Source organism: Malus sylvestris, chromosome 17 (genome assembly GCF_916048215.2).
Source record: "Malus sylvestris chromosome 17, drMalSylv7.2, whole genome shotgun sequence".
Taxonomy (NCBI): Eukaryota; Viridiplantae; Streptophyta; class Magnoliopsida; order Rosales; family Rosaceae; genus Malus; species Malus sylvestris.
This window is the reverse complement of record NC_062276.1, coordinates 21,683,572-21,703,097: the sequence shown is the minus strand read 5'-3', so window position 1 is coordinate 21,703,097 and position 19,526 is coordinate 21,683,572. Positions and strand designations below refer to the sequence as shown.

The window sequence follows — 19,526 nt, the reverse complement described above, 5'->3', positions numbered from 1 at the left end:
GGCATTTTGGCATTTTGGAGGAAGTGTTCGGTGTGCCCATTTCAAAGGAAGTGTTCAGTGTCAGGAAAATGACATGGTAAACCAAGTGTTATAAGACAAATATTTGAATATTTTTTTAAGTATTCAACACTTGGTGTACCTGACATATTATCGGCACATTAAAAAATTTCTCAACAATTTGATGTTGTCTTGGTTTTTGCTCGGAGATTAGTTATTACTATAATGGTAAATCTTATTTATCTGTATTTTCGTTTTTTAAGGCTTATCGAAAATTGCGACACAAGGAGACTTATAATCCATAGCGTTACTGAGCCTAGCATGGAGATTTCCAAGTGGAAGTTATGCTCAATAGGGTGGAACGATGTTCATGATCTAATGTGACAATTCTTAGGCTTCGCATAAAACATTATCCCAGTAGCCGTTTTTTCATGCAGTGTTTGATATGTCTTTGTTAGGAAAATGGACTATATGAAACGGGATTATCATTATATTGACGTCTTGCTACAATAATAAAAAGTTATTGAATCAAAACTCCACACGACATTAAATCTATTTTATATAATTTGATCCCAATGTAGTTATGTTCCGTTCATGAATGATTAAATGTAGTAATTATATTAAATATGCATGTTCACATGATTTATATATGTATTAAGTGCATATAAGTATGACTGTATGAGAACTAAACAACTTTTATAAAAAAAAAAATAAAAAAGCAAATCTTTCCAACTAAAAAAGGGAAACAAAACAAAATTTAATTAAACTAACCTATCAAAGATTAGGTACGAACCATACAGGTGCAGTATGCAACTGGGATCAAGAACGACTCTTGGGGCAACTAAAATGCCTAATTCTCTTATTTGTGAAGGAAAATACTCCAAAATCACATCCGGTTGAGTCATAAATCAGGTAATCAAAGGTAAAATAAATATTGTTTCTCTCAACCTTCTGGCTATAGGATACTATATAACGGCGGAATGGTGATTAAAATGGAACTGGATCCTCTGAGGCAAACCCTAGGGATCATGCTGAGAGACAAACATGGGTCATTCAATTTCAATTCAACTGTTACAATTATTTTAACTTTAAAAGGAACTCCCTGTTTGTAGTGTTTGTCGCTCAGCAAGATCCCGAGGGTTTGCCTCGAAGAGAATCCAGGTCCGACTAAAATTACCTTTTTATCTTTTTGTAGTATCTTTCACTACGGCTTTATTTGTTTTTTTTTTCATTATTATTATTTTTTTTAATTTTATTTTAATTTTTCTTATGAAAAATCATAAACAACTCCATAAATGCAGAATCCTTTGCTAGGTGAACGAAATCACAACTATTGTAATGCTCTACTATTGATCGATCATAATCAATTAATTTGTACTGATTGGACGTCTCCACCCATCAGCCACAGACCTGAGGTCATAGTCTGTGGAGATAAGCTGCCTACATCGTACCAAAATCGTAGGAGATAAGCTGATCTTGTCCAGTCTTAGCTAGGGGGTACCTACCCCTCCACCCAATCAATAAATTCGGATCTTGAAATTTGATCAAACGGTTAAAAACTGGAGATTCCTTTAAAAGTTATAATAACTTTAACCGTTAAATCAAATTTCAAGGATCCAAATTTATTGATTTAGTGAAGTCGGTGACAGAAATCCGGAGATGGTCAATTTCCCAAGTTTTACACCCATTGACAGGGTCACTAGGTACCACCTCCTCTTCACTCCTCAATTGGAAATCTGGAATTCAATTCAACCTTGTTCAAGTAGATATGGTATTATTGTCTCCTTAAAAACATTCTTAAATTCCATCTCCTATTATGATTTTGACTGTTCTCTTATTACGATTTTATCCGTTATAACACACGTGCTAACTTGGAGATATTATTGAAAATATAACGAGAACAATGTTCGTACATTACTCTAGCTACCTTAGCCACACCATGTTTCATAAAAAAATAACATAGAACTTAGATCAATCACTTGAGTTACAAACATGCATGTTGCATCTAATCCTAACCTTTTATTTTCTCAAGTACCGTTGTGCGAAAGCTTTGAGACAACCCACGTTGAGGCCCATCAACTTTTTACAAGATCCAGCCCAAGTCAAGAGACCTAGTGGGCAGTCATAGCTGACTAAACCTCTGGTTACCCACTGAGTTGAGAGTGCTGATGTGTCCACTTTTAGACGTGGGACTTTGGATTCTTTCGTTTCATTTTTTTTTTCTATGTCCTCTGGATTCATTTACGGAACCGCCATGTCACAAAAACGTAACCATGCCACATAAAATTTTCATTGTATCAAAAACACGGTCTGGCATACTAAATATCATATTATAAACAAACAAAAAATCATTTTGAAGTGCTCAATTACTTATATAATAACACTTGGTTATCAATTTATGTTTGCGGTACAATAAAGTATTCTCTATTCAACTATTCACACATCCTAAATATCCAAAAACCCATTTCCTGCCTCCCGGCTAAGTTGCAGGTAGTTCTATCCTGAATATCCAAAAAACCAGTATTATTTTCCTTAACTTAAGTAGGATGGTGCATGTAGTGTTACCGCACAAGACCTCCAATTTTCTAAAACCCTCAAGTTTTTAGTCTAACAGAGACAATGAATCTAAATCCAATGATGTATGTACAGTCTGTGAATGGTGTAACCATTTTTATTCATGTAGCTTGGGAGCATCAAAATTGACTTTAATACACAATTATACATGTACACTTTTTTATTTATGTCGCACAAGAATTATAAGACCGACCATGCAAGTTGGTGAATACTCCACTTCCATCTAACTTATGAGAAAAAAGATTTGAACTCGAACGCAAGTGACATATCCCAAACCTACGACATGCTTGGGGATTCAAACCTGCGCATATAGATTTTCAAAGATTTAATTCGCAAAACTGTAAATTCGGAAAGTGTAAAAGAACAATATAAGGAGCAAAAGTAAATTAATTGGTGCTATGTTCAATTAATATAGCGGATGCAATCTGCGATTATATTAATTAAAGCCCAAATAATGAGGAGTAAATATTAAAGGACATTTTTGTAACTATTCGAGATTTATTTGTTTAATATATAGTTCTATTATATTTAATTAAAGTGCTTTGTTAATTTTTATTTTTTCATAAATCAATGAAACATTATAATTAAATTCTATTTCTCAAATAAAAACGGGTACATCTTAAAAATCTAATAAGATAACCTGATAATTATATGTACCCAGACCAATTTGTGGTGCTAGTTTCGTCTTCACTAAGATTCGAGATGCCATGTCCGTCATCATGGAAAAGATTTCTTCTTCTTGTCACTTTCCTTCATTTGTGCCTTCAAAAAGCTTGTGTGTTTGGTGATGCTTTGTCGTTAACCTTCATGAACATAGCTTTTCGATCTTTTTTATCAATCTCAAGTTCCTTGCATACTGAACTTGACTTCTATAAAATGAACCACTCTCCCTGTCAGTCTCACCTCTTAGCGTCGTCTTTTGGGAACAACATTAGAAACAAGCTTAATAATTCAGTATTTTAGGCAAAATTTTCACAACTTTCCAACATTTGTGATGGTTGAACCTTGTGATGAATTTGGGCAAAATTAGGTACCAACTGTTTGCTTGCATCAACTAAAACAAATAAAGTGGGAAAAAATTAATTATTTCAAAAAAAATAAAAGTAGGTGCTAATAAAAAAATTAGAAAATTTTTTACCTCATCCCCAATATTTGTGTCACCTTGATAAATTTTCACCGCTTTTGTTTGAGCATGTCTATATTTGCCTAATGCAAAACTCAAAATTTTTATCATATTAGTAACTAGTAAGTGCACTTTTCCTACGACTAGTTCCATACCGACTGCTATAATTTTCATGAAATTTCTTCCACACAAGAAAACATCTTTCAGCGATTAACCATGCAGTTTCGGTTTCGACTCTACCGTCAACGGGATATGCCATTTTCGTAAGCACAAACAAAATAGGAATGTAATCAATAAAATAAGAATGTAATAAAAGATTGTACATAATTTCGCGTGCTTGCTTTCATTTCTTGATCGAGCTATCATTAGTTGATGAAATTTTAGACTAATAAGATGACCTATTCCAACAAGTACTTAGAGATTATTTGCTGACAGAGACTTAGATAATCAATCCGTCTCAAAGCAATGCTGTTTATCTAAATTGAAAGTGCTCATTGGTCGGCTAATTCTATGACTTCAGTGTTGTTTATCGAAATTGAAGATATTGCCGGTTGCCAACACCCTCACAGATTTCAACTGGTGTTTAGTTACAAATTTTGATTACATCAAGTAAAATCCCTGATCTACTCAGGCCAAACCCTAAAAATCCTTGCAAGGTGGTTATTAAATCCTAGTCATGCGTCATAAAGAACTTGTGAGTTCAAGTCCCATCATGCTTCTATCCTATGCATCGGATTCTTCAAAACCATTTTCCTACATTTATGGGAAGTATAGGTTACTTGTTTAATTTAAATAACAGTCAATCAGCCACTCAGTATTATGATTTGGTGATATTCATCATAAGTAAGATGTTTTAGGTTCGAATTGCGTGGATGGTGAATTTGATGCCAAATTAGGTTGATCATTGTGTGGTTTAGCCAAACTCCCCTCCATTTAGTATAAAAATAGAGTGCTACTAAACTCATCCCATTTCTCACCCACCTTGTAATCAAAATGTTATTGACATATATTCATTTTAGAAAAATACTTTTAAACCCTTGTTTATAATTGGGCAGCTGACATGTAAATACTGCGCCACCATCAACTACTATAACCACTTCAATGGAGAAACTTTTGAACACCCACATATTTGAACCAAAAAAAAATTGTTGGGTTCTAGGGTTTAGGTTGGATGACATTCATTGAAATCCCAAATGAGGATAGGGGTTGGGGGCTATCTAGAGTAATTATTATGGGTTGGCCATGTAGTTGGAGAAGGATTTGGTTATGGCGTGAAAAGGGGGACATGTTTCGGTGGCAAAGGGGTAGGTATCAGGAGAGAGTGTGGTGGTGGGTAGGGGACAAAGATATTGATTATTGAGAGGTGGTGGTGGATGGGTTGCGAGATGGGGATGAGTGGGCAGGCGGGTTGGGGCTTCGGCTGCACCGTGAATGTGGTGCTGCGATTAAGGATGGGATAGATTAAAAAAAATGAATAAAATTTTTAATATATATTAAAGGTTACTTTAGAAATAATAAAGGGTGAGAAAATAACATTTCAATTTTTTAATTTTTTAAGGTGAGTGAAATTAGAATGTTGCTGGAAAAATAGGACAATGAAGTTGGTCTATCAACACTCTAAAAATAAATCGATGTGCTAAAAAATAATAATAATAGCAGTCAACCATTCTAGATTTCATATTTGGGAGAGAAAAACTGAATATGGCACATGAGGAGGGGAAAATAATGAAAAAGAAATAAATAAAAAAATAGCATACCGATTTTGAAAGAAATAAAAAGAACGAGTAAGAAAGAGCTATAAATTAAAAATGTAAATTGTTATTAGCACTCCACAAATTATATTTTTCATTCCAAATTTTTTATGATTAAAAAATATAAATATATATATTTGTGAAGAATGTAGAATAAGATTTTTGAAGTACTAATAACAGTTTTTATTCAATTCAAATTACGTGATTCTGTAATTTTGGTTATGTTTATGCATTTAATTATTTATTTTGGAGAAAAAAAAACTTACCATTTACTCTCTGTTTAATTTCCAATAATCGAGGGGAATCAATACCATTTTCTCCTTCTCTTGACATTGCTGCAAAATTTGGAAAATAGAGCTAATTCACCGGGAGCATAAAAATATCTTCCAATAAGTTGACGGTGTTAAACCATAGAGATACCTTCCAATAAATTAGAATACATATTCTCAAATATCTTCCAAATTGTTGAGGTCGTTAGTGTGAAACCAGTTGGCTAAATCCAAGGCTAGGCTGTTGACAAACGAGAATTAAATTTACAATTTTAATTACGCTTTGACACTAAAAAAAATGGAAGACAATAAGTAAATTAGCATTTTCAATGTGTAATGAAGAATGCTTATTATATTATTAGCCTGAAAACTGAAAAATTATAGGGAAAATTAGAAATAGGTCCAATTTTATAAACATATTTTTGAAATAGGTCTAATTTTTAGTGAATTTTGACTTTTGAAATAGGTCCAATTTTTAGTTACTTTGGACCCATATCAAAATACCCCAAAATTATAAGGAAAATATGATCAAGCAATTAACATATTTTGAAGACCGATTTGTATTCCCAACAATAAAAAGATTGAACCCAGATATAAGAGCTTTGATTTACTTTGCATTTCGGTTATGGATGGTCTAGAGATACATCTTGTTTCATTGATCTTAATGAAAAGAAATTTCAATCGAACATGTAATTAGTCATCAGTACGCGCTACTCACTAGTCCTCGATATGTTGATATACTGAGGTGGGTGCAAGCTCTAGGCACAAGAAAGAAGATGGACAGATATGAGATGACCTTCATCTACAAATCATTATTATTACTTTCCTTGTTGATCGAATGTTTAATTTCTTCCTAGAAAGCAATTGAGCAAGCAAACTGAAAAAATACAATGGATGTAGCTAGGTTACCAGAGAGGAAGAGAGAGGACAAAAAATTGAATTGAATGGGCATGTCTATTGGGGGTTTGTATGCTATGCAACTTTCATGTGCCCCAGAAAGTGAAGGGCTTGTTTCTGGGATGGTGACAACTAACAAGGCCGAGCCCTCTCCTCTCTATCTTTCCAACCCGAAACGCATTGATGTGAATAATGCAGTAGATAAAAAAAACAACAAAATAGTACGTACTGAATAAGATATCCCCATTACTCTCACCTACCAACCTCACCTCTTTTCTTTTACCAAGGTATCCCCACTACTCATGCCAAATTATGCGATCACACAACATATTTTAGCGGATATTCATAGGTCATTACAAGGTTAATTTGGGAAGTGAGAGTCAGGTAATTTGAGACATGAAAACCCTAAAACCTTTCGCTTCTCTAACACTATATAATAACACTACCACCTTCCCAATTCCAAATCATTTCATACTTCCTTGAGACCCTCATCTTTTCCCAATTCATTCTGCAATCTTCACGCCTCACTTTCTCTCCCTTCTCAATTCCTCCTAACTCTCATCACTGCAAGGATATACTTCCTTCTAAAACACAAGAGGCTTTAGCATCATTTTCCAACTATGAAAATGTATTTTATCCCATATCTGAAATGTCGTAATTGCTTCTGTTGATCCTAGACTCAATAATTTGTAATTTATTTTAAGATTTATGTATAAGATTTGCTAGTGTGATAAGAAATTTAAAGTCGGTGAAAAAAAAAATGCAGAGCACAAAAATAACAGGATTAATGGTATGCGGACTCTTTCAGGATCCTTTATGATATGTCGACAACAGTGGTCAAGAAGGGGACCAATTGCTGAACAAGATATTGGCAGCAGTGGTTAAGAAGTGGGAGCTGTTGCTGAACCGGAAATCAAATTCACCACCGCAACAGTATGCTTCCATGTCTTTCAATGCTTCTTTATAGCACCATCTATTTTATTAATTCTAGCTTTCGCGGCCATCACGTCCCCTATAGATTACCTTTGTACCACAGTTCAATATGTGATTTGTGATATAATTATGGTGGAGATCATTTGTCGATTTAAGTAAAAAATCACCCCAAACATTGTCAAGTTCTTAGGAATAAGATGCATCAGGGAAGCAATAGAGATATTTTTATAGGCTCTGGGTCTTTATTTACAAAATATTATAGATCCCGAATGCATAATTTGTGTTTTTACCCTAGTATGTTGTTCCTACTACCTGGTTTCCTATGTCTTATTTTTGAGACATAGTGGAGCCCTAAGTTTTCTGGATTTTGCCCTAGGGATATATGTTGTAATTCCAGTGCGTTTTATAAAATTGATGGACGGTGGAAAAAATCTTTAAGGTTATGAATATGCATTATTCGTTCTTTCAATTACAACTTGCATTTCTCTATTTTTATTTAAAAGTCATTAGGAGAATGTAATTGAAGGGATTGTGAATCCACAAAACTTTGTTTTTCTTTTCATTTTTAGGTGTATCATAATGTTTTTATTTTTAATATGTACCATTTTAATTCGCAACCCTAATAATGAGAAAATATATGATACACCTAAAAATGAAAAAAGGTCTATGTATTCTCAATCCCTTCAATTACAGTCTCCTGATCACTTTTAAATAAAAGTAGAGACATGCAAGTTGTAATTGAAAGCCCGAATAATGCATATTCATAATCTTTCAGATTTTTTCCACTGTCCGTTAATTTTATAAAATGCATTAGAATTACAGCATTTATCCCTAGGGCAAAATCCAGAAAACTTAGGGCTCTACTATGTCTAAATAATAAGACAAAGGAAATCAGGTAGTAGGAACAACATACTAGGGTAAAAAAACGCACATTATGCATTCGAGATCTATAATAATATGTAAATAAATACCTAGAGCCCATAAAAATATCTTTGTTGCTTCCTTGATGCATCCTATTCCTAAGAACATGACTATTTTTTGGGATGATTTTTGACCTAAATCAATGAATGATTGCCACCATAATTATATTAGAGATGGAGCTGTGTATGAAGGTATTCTATGGGGGACGTGATGGTTGCGGTAGCTGTAATTAGTAAAATAGACAATGCTATAAAGAAGCATTGAAAAACATTTAAGCCCTAAACCATACTGTTGTTGTGGTGAATTTGATTTTCGGTTCAGCAACAACTCCCGCTTTTTGCCACCCTTGCTGACATCTTGTTGATCTCGTCTACGACGACCGCATGCTTGTTGATGACGGCCACGGTCGCCCCGCCCCTGTTGATCGCGGCTTACTTGTTGACCTTGTTGACCATTCCCCTCCCCATCCTCCAGTGGTTCTACGGTAAGAATAACAGGCGTACAAGACAAACAAGAGGAAAATAGCTCCGTAAATAGAATGGATAATGATAACTAACTTATGAATTGTTCGTGTCAAATGATTATCACTTACTAATTATCTCTATTTTTTTTGATGTTCCAACCATGAATAGCTAATGGTGGATACAACATTCGGTTTGTGATAAAGATGAAATTATTTATTTCAGGTAAGCTAGAGTTCAACTCTTATGATATCTTTATGATTTAAATAATAAGATTCAACTAGGAGTTAAGTCGGAATGGATTTCTAATTTTCGACAATAAATTTTTTGAATCTGTACACAAATATTTTGAATCTGAATGTTTTTTCAAAAGTTAAAATGAAAGTCAGAATGGCATTTTCCAATTCTGATAACTAGGAATTTCTGATATAAATTTTTTCAAAGTATGCACCCAACTTATTCGGATACCAAAATGGTTTGATTTCTGATAGTTGTCTACTCAATTATAAAAATGAAAAGTTAATTCTCGTTTGTCAAAAGCCTAGCTCTAGCCTAGATTTTTTAACTCAGTCACGTATATACATTTTACGCAAAATGTTACTGTTTTTGTTCATGTGCTCGTGCGCATTACAAGTTCGATTTTCGCAATTGTACATGTGCACGTTTTATTATGTCGTACAAGAATTGTAAGACCAATCATGCAAGTTGAAATAACATATTTGGATATGCTCTAAATTCACTTAACTTATGGAAAGAGAAATTTGAACTCGAACATTCCAGATTCCTTTGCATAAACAAATATCATAAGACCAACCATGAAAGTCGAAACAACATATTTTCGTAGGCAATATTAACACACTAGAAAACGTATGATAAATATTGAGCGAAGTAGGTTTGATTACTAAATGTGAGTTTATTCATAAATTTTAGTTTTGTTGTTAATTCCAACTTTTACTTGATGATAATTATGAAATAATTACAAACAAAAAAATAACAAAAAAGCAATCCACATTTAAAGTTGGTTTTAAGTCATATGAAGTTATTTGAGCTCAAATAAAATTTCTCTTCTTAAAATCTAGGGAGTTTTGTTAAAACACTGAAAATCGTAAGAGGGGTATATATTAAACAACATTAAATTAATTTAATGATTAAAATTTTAATCATTCTTACCTCTCTAACCGAACACCAACATATCTACTATTCTTGCAAACCAAGCTCCAACTTCTCCCTCACATTTGGCCGGCACCTTGCTCTCCCACAATACAAACCAAAACAACGAAGCAGCCACCTATTGCTAGACCAAAATTGTTGGAGCATGCTTGGTGTTGTTATTGAAAGCAATTCCTGAAAAAATAGAGAAAAAGAAAAGAAAAAAAAAAGGCGTATGAGGCGGCATGATCGGATCATATTTATATATATTTTTACTTCGAATTCACTCGTCTTTTCTTAGTTAGTTCCTTATATTTTTGAGCTATTTACGTTATTTTTGTGTTTATAGGATCTGTTATGCAAAGAAAATAAAAATAGCACAAATGAGTTTTAAATAATAAACAGAAAAGAGAAGAATGGAGTGCACACTGACGGGAGTGGGAAAGCTCGACTGCTAGGAAAGAATAAAAAAAATAAAATAAGAAATATATGAAGAAGAAGTGGGAGAAACACTTTGTTATACATGTTTTATTATCATTTTAAAAGATCCCATTTCTTTTGATTTTTGTGAAAGGCACGTGCTGGCATTCAAGAAATACACTTCCTTCCTGCGGTAGGTGTGGAAAAGCAGTGCGCAAAGAGAGGAATAAACAAAGCATAGCACGGTAGGAGATAGGGCTGGAAAAAAATCCCAAAAATCCCAAACCAAACAAAAAAAATCCCAATCCCAAACCAAAATAATCCCAAACCAAAATTCCCGAAAGTTTCGGAATGTAATCCCAAACCAAACCGAAATTTTCGGTATGGGATTCGGTATTGCATTTCATTTTTTCGGTATTCCCATACCGAACCAAAAAAAATATATATATATATATAATTTTTTAATTATAAGAGAATTATTTCAACCGTTGATTGTTTTGGATTTAATCTGTGCCGTCGATTTGTTTTTAGGTCAGATGATAACATTTCACTTTTGTATTCCTCGTTCATTTGTTTCGAAGCGCAGCCGTGAGCCTCCGACCCTCACCAACGTCGTCCCTGTTTTGCTGCAGTTGGATCTCTCTCAAGTTTTGCTGCAGGCAAAGCTGTGTGTGGATGAAAACATCCATGTTATTCCTACTGAAACATGTGTGCCTCTTTGTAGCTTTGGTGTTTAAGGAGTTGCTGTCTTTGTTATTTTATCGGGTTGGAAATTTTTGGCAATCTTTGCTGTTATTGAAAATCAGAGTGCCTGCACTTGCCTATAAACATGGTTTAATCTGCAGAGTTTCGGTGAAAGTTATTTCACTGCTTGCCTATTTTGAAGGTCAATCCTTAATATCTCTGATTTCCAGATTATCCTTTATTTTACAAGTTTTGTCTATTCATTTCCTGATCGAGTAGTTGGAAAATAGGAAGAGGAGCGGTACATAGAAGTGTTGAATGCATTAATATTATGATTAAGAAAGTGTAGGATTTTTTTGGGAATGAGGGAGCTATATATTTGAGTTCTAAGATATTTGGCTGATCTTTCCATCACCTAATTTTCTCTAATTTTTTCTTTTCTTTCTGAATGTTCATTCCACACTTAAGTATCCCGTTCATAGTTCAGATTTGCATACCGCTCAGTAAAATTCTTAACACCAATTCTGATTTCTTATGGTTGATGATAAATTCGAAACACCTCTTATTGATGCCTAACTTCTATAGGAGGAATTTACGTCATCCCATCCCAAAAGAAATGAAGTTACCGATTGTGTTGTCGTGATGGGGGTCATTTACAGTATGGTCAAGCAAGACTATATGATGCAGGTAATTAAGCTCTCACCCTGAATTCCCATTATCTGTGCCCTTTGGTATGAACTTTTGAAACATCCAATGTAACAACTTGATGCAGGAGAGGATCGTCTCTGCTCTTAATCTCAAATCATCTTCAGGAGAATTAGAGAGCTACTGCCTGATGTGGTCTTTGCGTCCGTTCATAAATAACGAAATTATGGATTATGCTTGGAAACTTATTCCCTGAATGTTGCGGGAATCTGAATGCCAAGGTTTGCTTACTGTCAGATTGTCCAAAAGTCCAAAAGCCCAAAATTATTTTTGGGATTCCCGATTTGTCCCGAAATCCCGAAACTATTTCGGGATTCCCGAAAATTGGGATTTCCGAAAATTTGGTTTGGGATCGGTATTGAAATTGGGATTCCCGAAAATTTCGGTATGGGAATCGGGACAAGGGTTTCGGTATGGGATCCCATACCGAACCACCCCTAGTAGGAGATATAGAAATGGGCAGACAAAATGGACTAGTGGAAGAATAAAAGAAAAAAAAAAGAGACTGACACGGGAGTGGAGGAGGAGAGTCCACGGGCAGAACAAAAGCAAAGTGATAGGAGGACTGAAGAAAGGAAGAAGGGAATAAAAGCAGAAGGGAAGACAGGCAACAGGGGGGTCTTGGAGCGGGAGAAAGGGGCTGCCCTTTGGGCAGCTCGCAGAGACGCAGGAACGAGAGAGCAGCAAGAAGCTGCGTGAAGAGAGAAGTCAGAAGGCAGCCTTGCTGCCAAGAAGAATAAAAAAAAAGGAAATAAAAAAATAGCAACCAGGGGGATTGGTGGAAGGCAGAGAGCTGCATTTGGGCAGCGTGAGAAGGCGAGAGGAGAGAGGTCAGGCGGAAATAAAATAAGAAAATAGGAAGGACAGGAGGACAGGCGCAAAAAAGGAAAGCTGCCTTGGCAGCTTGGCAGGGGTCAGACGTGATTTGAGGGAGCTGCCAGCGCAGCTGGGGAAGAAGGCTGCCCTTGCAGCTGGAGCAAAACCGAAAGAAGGGTGCGCTGCTCTTGGCAGCACCGAGGGCAGAAAATGGCAGCGCACGGACAAACAGACAGCTCTCTCCTCTCTCGGTTAATTCTCTCCAAATTTATATTTTACTTTTGGTTTAATTTGATAATAATGTGTAACTAATTTTATTTTGGCTAGAGGTTAATTCAAAGCCATGAATATATTTGTAATATGAATTGATTACCTTCAGTTGTGATTTATAAGTTGTGAATTCAATTTACTTATCCGTTCGTATAAAAACTGATTTGTGTATGTTGGTTGAGAGTGCACGCTTAATTTTCATGCATGAATTTGACGCTAGAATATAAGGGAGTTTCACCTAATCGTTATGAACTTATATTCATAAGTAGTGAAGGTTGCTAGTCACAATCACGTTAAGTAAATTCTTGGCATAAGTTTCATGCAAATCATAGTAACGAGTGTCTCGTCAATGCTTATGTTTTTCATAGAACTTAATGATTCTTGCTTGTATCTCTATTATGCAACTCATGTAGGGAACTTGTAGGGAATGTTTTGGGTTGTCGTATGCAATCATCCAACCCAATAACTTGTGGAAAAACTGAGGGTTAATTAGTGCAATTCACGGTTAATTTGGGGCGTTGAGTATTAATAGCTTATCGAAAAGCAACTGGAAATCAATTCATGTACAAGTGTGTCATGTGTGAAGAATGGATCTCTAGCTAATCCATCAACCATCTATTTAGTTTTACTTTTTGTTGTTATCTCAATCTCATCCAAACCAATACCTTCCATTTACTTTCTTGTATTGAAGTGTGTTTAAGGTTGTTTAGTTTGTGCCTTAAAGTGTTTTGAACTCTTTGAGTCTAGTTTAGTGTTTTAAAACCTACTTTTGTGTTTTTAAGTTTCTTCTTATATTTTTGAGTCTTGTTTAATATTTTTAAATTAATTTAGAATAGATTAGCAATCCCTTCTAATCCCCGGCCTAGAACGATACCCTACTTACATCTATACTACAATTGTCAAAAAGAGGGTTTAATTTGTGTGTCAAGTAATTCTCACATCACGGCATTGAACCGGGAGCCGAGAACGTCGTCTTTGTCCTCTCCGGGCCATGACCTGTTTTGTACCCCTTTGGATAAACAAAAAATGAAAATAGAAAAACAAAAAAACGTGTAGCCAACCTCCTCCTCCCACCTCCTCTTCACACCTCAATTGGAAATTTGGATTTCAATTCAACTTTGTTTAAGTATATATGGTATAATTGTCTCCTTAAATACATTGTTAAATTCAATCTCCAATTACGATTTTGACAGTTCTCCTATTACAATTTTATCCATCATAACACACATGATAATTTGGAGAGATTTTTGAAAATCTATCAGGAACAATGTTTGGTACAACAAAATGTAATAACTCAATTAGTTGGAAACTTAAAAAAAAAAAAAGAATCTACGAATTGCATTATAACATTTGGTGTAATGTGTGTTTGCATATTATGCTAGACCTATTGTATCATAAAGATCAATCAATTCAAGAGCTTTCATTTTTCCTTTTCAATCTCTCTCTTGTTTCTCTCTATATCATCTTCTTTTGAACTAATCTTTTATCTTTTGCAACGTAGTTAACAGTTCTATTAGATAGATTGTGTGTACTGAATTCCATCTTCTAGTTTTAGGTTTGGTATATGATCGGGGGTTTGGTCTTGGAGACTTGTTAGGAGAACTCAACGAGTTCTTCTCACGTCTAGGTAAGTCATTAGCTGGCATTTTGGAGGAAGTGTTCAATGTGCCCATTTCAGAGGAAGTGTTCAGTGTGTCACGAAAACGGCACAGGATACAAAGTGTTATAATATAAATTGTTAATTTTTTTTTACGTATTCAACACTTAGTGTACTTGACATATTCTCATGATACTGAAAATTTTCTCGACAATTTGATGTTGTCTTGGTTTTTGTCTTTGAGCTCGGAGATTAGTTATTACATAATGGTAAATCCTATTTATCTGTATTGTCGTACTTTTAGGCATATCGAAAACTGCGACAGAATGAGACCTATAATCCAAATGGTTACTGAGCCTAGCATGGCGATTTCCAGGTGCAAGTTACGCTCAATAGGTGAAACGATGTTTCATGATCTAATGTTACAATTGTTGAGCTTCGCATAAAATATTGTCCCAGTAGCCGTGTTTTCTTGCAGTGTTTGATATGTCTTTGTTAGGAAAATAGACTATATGAAACATGATTATCATTACATTTACACAAAACAGTAACATTATCCATCAAGGTTGCACTAGGTGTTAGTCAGACGGAGGCTAAGAAAAATTACACAAAAACAGTAACATTATCCATCAAGGTTGCACTATTTATACAAAATTGCAATTGTATATGAATATATACATGATCCTCAAAACAGCAAATAATGACTTCATCTCTCAATTATTTACACAAAATTGCAATTGCATATGAATATATATATATATATATATATATATATATGCACATATATATGTGTGCGTGTGTGTTTGTGTGTATGTATATATCAATGCATAATACATAACATTACTACAGGTACGCAAATTTAAATTGCCATGATCGATGTCGCTGTTGTGAGATCTCAAACCAATTATTTATTATCGTGAAGAAAAATGAAACAACAAAATAATATGTAATTAATTCAAAATACTATTATAACTAATGACATCTTAACGTTTAATATGCAAGTAAGTCTCTCTTCGCTCGGTATAAATAATGGCGAATGATGATCTCCTTATTTAGGTGTGAATTGGAATTTCTATTGCTTTATCATTTCTCTTTCAAAATTTAAGCTGTGCTTTAATTGGACAATGGGATGCATGCCTACTCGGTACTAAATCACACATATAATTATGTAAATGCGATCTCTATCCTGCCTAATACTTTCGTGGCTTTTTAGCCAAAATGGTCTATGAAATTTGTATAACTTCTCACTTTGGTCCTTGAAATTTGAAATCAATAAAAGTGGTCAATGAGTTTGTCTACCATCAATCATTTTGGTCATTTCATAAAAAAATTTCATTAAATAATGCTAAAATGACAAAAATACCCTTACTTTTTGTCAAATCATTTGGTCATTGTTCATTAAATTGAGGGTATTTTTGTCATTTTGCTCCTTATTTAACACAATTTTTCATGGAATGACCAAAATGATTGCTTGTGGACAAACTCAAAGACCACTTCTATTGATTTCAAATCTTAGGTATCAAAGTGATGAGTTATGCAAATCTCAGTGATCATTTTAGCTAAAAAGCCTACTTTTGTTGGGATCTCATTAATTTAAGTCCATTTTTGTATGTTTGGCTGCTAGAAAAGAGTACAAAGACTACATCTCTCATGTACCTCATTTTATAGATGAAATCAGGAATGGTTTTGCTAGAACAGAGTGCAAGGCTCTTTGACGTTTTTGCATTGTACTAAACGCTACTGTATTCTATATTTTAATCCGGTCACATATATACAGTTTGTCTAGAATTTTATTATTTTGTTTCATGTAGCTCGGGACCATCACAATTCGACTTCCACGATTGTACATATACACTTTTTATTTATACCGCACAAGGATTATAAGATCAACCATGCAAATTAATATAATATCTAGATGCTCTAAATTTTTCTAGCTTATAAAAGAGATTGTATTAAATACATATATTCACATTAGTTATATATGTATTAAGTGCATATAAGTATGAGAAGTAAACGATTTTCATAAGAATAAGAATAAAAAAGCAAATATTTCCAACTAAAAAAGGAAACAAAACAAAATTTAATTAAACTAGCCTATCAAAGATTGGGTACGAACCATAAAGATGTGGTATACTGCGACCAAGAACGACTTTTGGGGCAACTAAAATGCCTAATACTCTTATTTGTGAAGGAAAATATTCCATAGTTACATCCGGTTGAGTCATAACACGAGTAATCAAAGTCAAAATAAATATTGTTTTTTTTCTACCTTTTGACCATAGAGTACAATATACGGCGGAATGGTGGTTGCTCACAAATAATACCCGACCACCAAGTTCAACAACCTCCATCCATTGTGGACCAGCATCAATATCACACTCCAGTTTGAACACTGGAAATCCTTTAGTCTTAGGTGGCTCAGTGTAACTAAGGGCTGATTTGGTATTGTTGTGCTTTGACAAAAAGCTGCTGTGAGAATAAGCGGCTGTGAAATAAATCAGCCGAGTGTTTGGTAAATTTTTTTGTAAAAGTGTTTTGAAAAAAAAAAGCAGTCTGATAGTGGGTATTTTCATTAAAGGAGCACTGTAACTCTGTGTGCTTTGAAAAAAAAACTAGTTTTCCAAAGCTGTAAATAGCTGCTTTAGCTTTTTTCTTTGATTTCAGCTTATTCTCACAGCAGCTTCCAAAATAAGCCTTTTTTTTTAGTTTACCAAACACCTAAAACCCTTACAGCTTTTTTTCATGAGTGTTTTTTTTTTAAGCACCTCACTCCCAAACCACTCCTAAAGGTCTTTCCAAGCATGACCTTATGCCAATGATCGGTTATTAAACATGTTTCTTGTTTAGGCTTGTAGTTTGGATTGAGGAGCCTCCAAATGTTATTCTGGACCTTCTCATTCAACAAACAATATAATTTTAGGAAAACTAATGAAAATGACTTGAAAACTTTGAGTTTTAACGATAAGGACAAAATAAAGGGTAAAATAAATAGTATCAAGTTTGACTTTTTAGTATAAAAATGTTAATTCTCGTTAAAATAAACAGTACTATGATCTTTTCGTTATAACTCTTTATATTTTTTCAAGTTAATGATGTCGACTTTTCCTTCCAAAAAATAAAACAGCAACTCCATAGATGCAAAATCTTTTGGCAGGTGAACGAAATCACGGCCATTGTAATGCTCCACTCTTGATCCATCATAGTCAACGAATTTGTATCAATTGGACGTGTCCACCCATCAGCCACAGACCAAAGCAACGAGGTCATAGTCTGAGGAGATAAGCTGCCTACATCGTACCAAAATCGTAGGACAAAAGCTGATATTGTCCAGTCTTAGTCTTAGCTAAGGGGTGTCTACCCCTACCCCCAAACAACAAAAACAAACAAATTTTAGAGAAAACCTCTCGGTACTGTATATTTTAACGAAAAATTACATTTTTACACTAAAATATCAATTATGATATTATTTATTTTACCTTTTATTTTGTCTTTATGATTAAAACTCAAAGTTTTCAAACATTTCATTAGTTTTCTTAAAAAACAAAGCTCCAAAAAAAGGGTTTAGGACATCTATAGCCTGCAGCATGGCATATCAGAGGGATAAGGATTGTCTGCCCTCCACTTCTGATGCCCTCCCCGTGCTCTTCTGTTTTGTGTGGTCATGGTTAAGCCACGTCAACATTTTATATTGTTTTTTTTATATATATAATAAGACAAAAATGAATAGTAATATAAAATGTTGACGTGGCTTAACCGTGATTACACAAACAGGAGGGCACTGGAAATGGAGGGCAGACAATCCTTGTCCATATCAGAGCCAGACACGCAGTCTGCGCCTGAGCCTATAAAACAAAGACAAGTCCGGCTTCTAAGCAGTCGGTGATTTGCCATCAACAATTGTTGTACAGGCGTGACATTTGCTGAGTCCAAGTTTTATGGAGTAGGAACTCCCCTCCTAATCTCTCCCCCCTTCCATCACCTCTTATTTAAACGGTTGCAATTACGCCATGTTTATATCTTGTTTTGAAAATTTTATATAGAAAATAAGGCAAAAAGAAGAGTGAGAGGAGGGGATGTAATGAGATGGTAATAGGAAGGGAGAAAATCCTACACCCATTGGCAGGGTCACTGGGACCCACCTCCTCCTTACTCCTCAATTGGAAATCTGGAATTCAATTAACCCTATTCAAGTCAAGAGGCCTAGTGGACCAAGTCATATAGCTGACTAAACCTCTGGTTACCCACTGAGTTGAAGTGCTGATGTGTCCAATTTTTTTTTTTTGAGAAACTGGATAAATTCATAACCAGGGCCGGAGCTAAAACACAAGGAAGCCTACCAGGAGGCAACAACCAGAGGAGAAAAATAGAAAGCAGTGAAGATGGGAGTGCAGACTAAAGACATAGCACCAAGTGCCAACCGTCACCCCTTTCACTACCAAAATACAATTATGGGGGACAAGGGAGACCATCCTTGTTCAAAATATGAACCAACGACGATGGGGGACGGCTAATCCAAGTAGACCCGCACATCTCCGTGTTACTTCTCGACGCCAAGCGGTTCGCCGCCAGATTGACCGATCTCGGAACCCAAGACCAGCGGCATGATTGGAAGATATCCTTAAGCCTTAAGATTTTAGTCAACGTAGGATAAGCCTCCTAGCGGCCAGAGGACATATCATGAGCCAAAGCAGAAATGTTCTCTTTAGAATCTGATTCAACAATAATTCTATGCAAGCCCATAGACTTAGCAAACTCACAACCATACCAAATGGCAAGTGCCTTGAAGTGTTCATTTACTTATATAATAACACTTGGTTATCAATTTATGTGTGCGGTACAAGAAAGTATGGGATGTGCTATCCACACATCTCATTTTACTTCTCACACACCCATTGATAAATTATGTCAGTTGATATTCTTCAATTCATCCAATCTTACGGTTGAAAATTAAAAAGGTAT

General features: G+C 34.8%; 1 protein-coding gene and 1 long non-coding RNA gene across 3 annotated transcripts in view; one reads left to right on the top strand and one right to left on the bottom strand.

Moving 5' to 3' along the window:
- Positions 1-19,526, bottom strand: part of LOC126612388 (NEDD8-conjugating enzyme Ubc12-like) — a 118,435-nt gene that overhangs the window by 10,831 nt on the left and 88,078 nt on the right. The gene's annotated exons all lie outside the window — the stretch shown is intronic.
- Positions 11,036-13,129, top strand: LOC126612394 (uncharacterized). Of its 2 annotated transcripts, none has more exons than XR_007619037.1 (3): positions 11,036-11,381; positions 11,765-11,866; positions 11,952-13,129. It is a non-coding gene; the product is annotated as an uncharacterized LOC126612394 (long non-coding RNA). The 2 variants fall into 2 exon arrangements; XR_007619038.1 differs by having other exon boundaries at positions 11,045-11,203.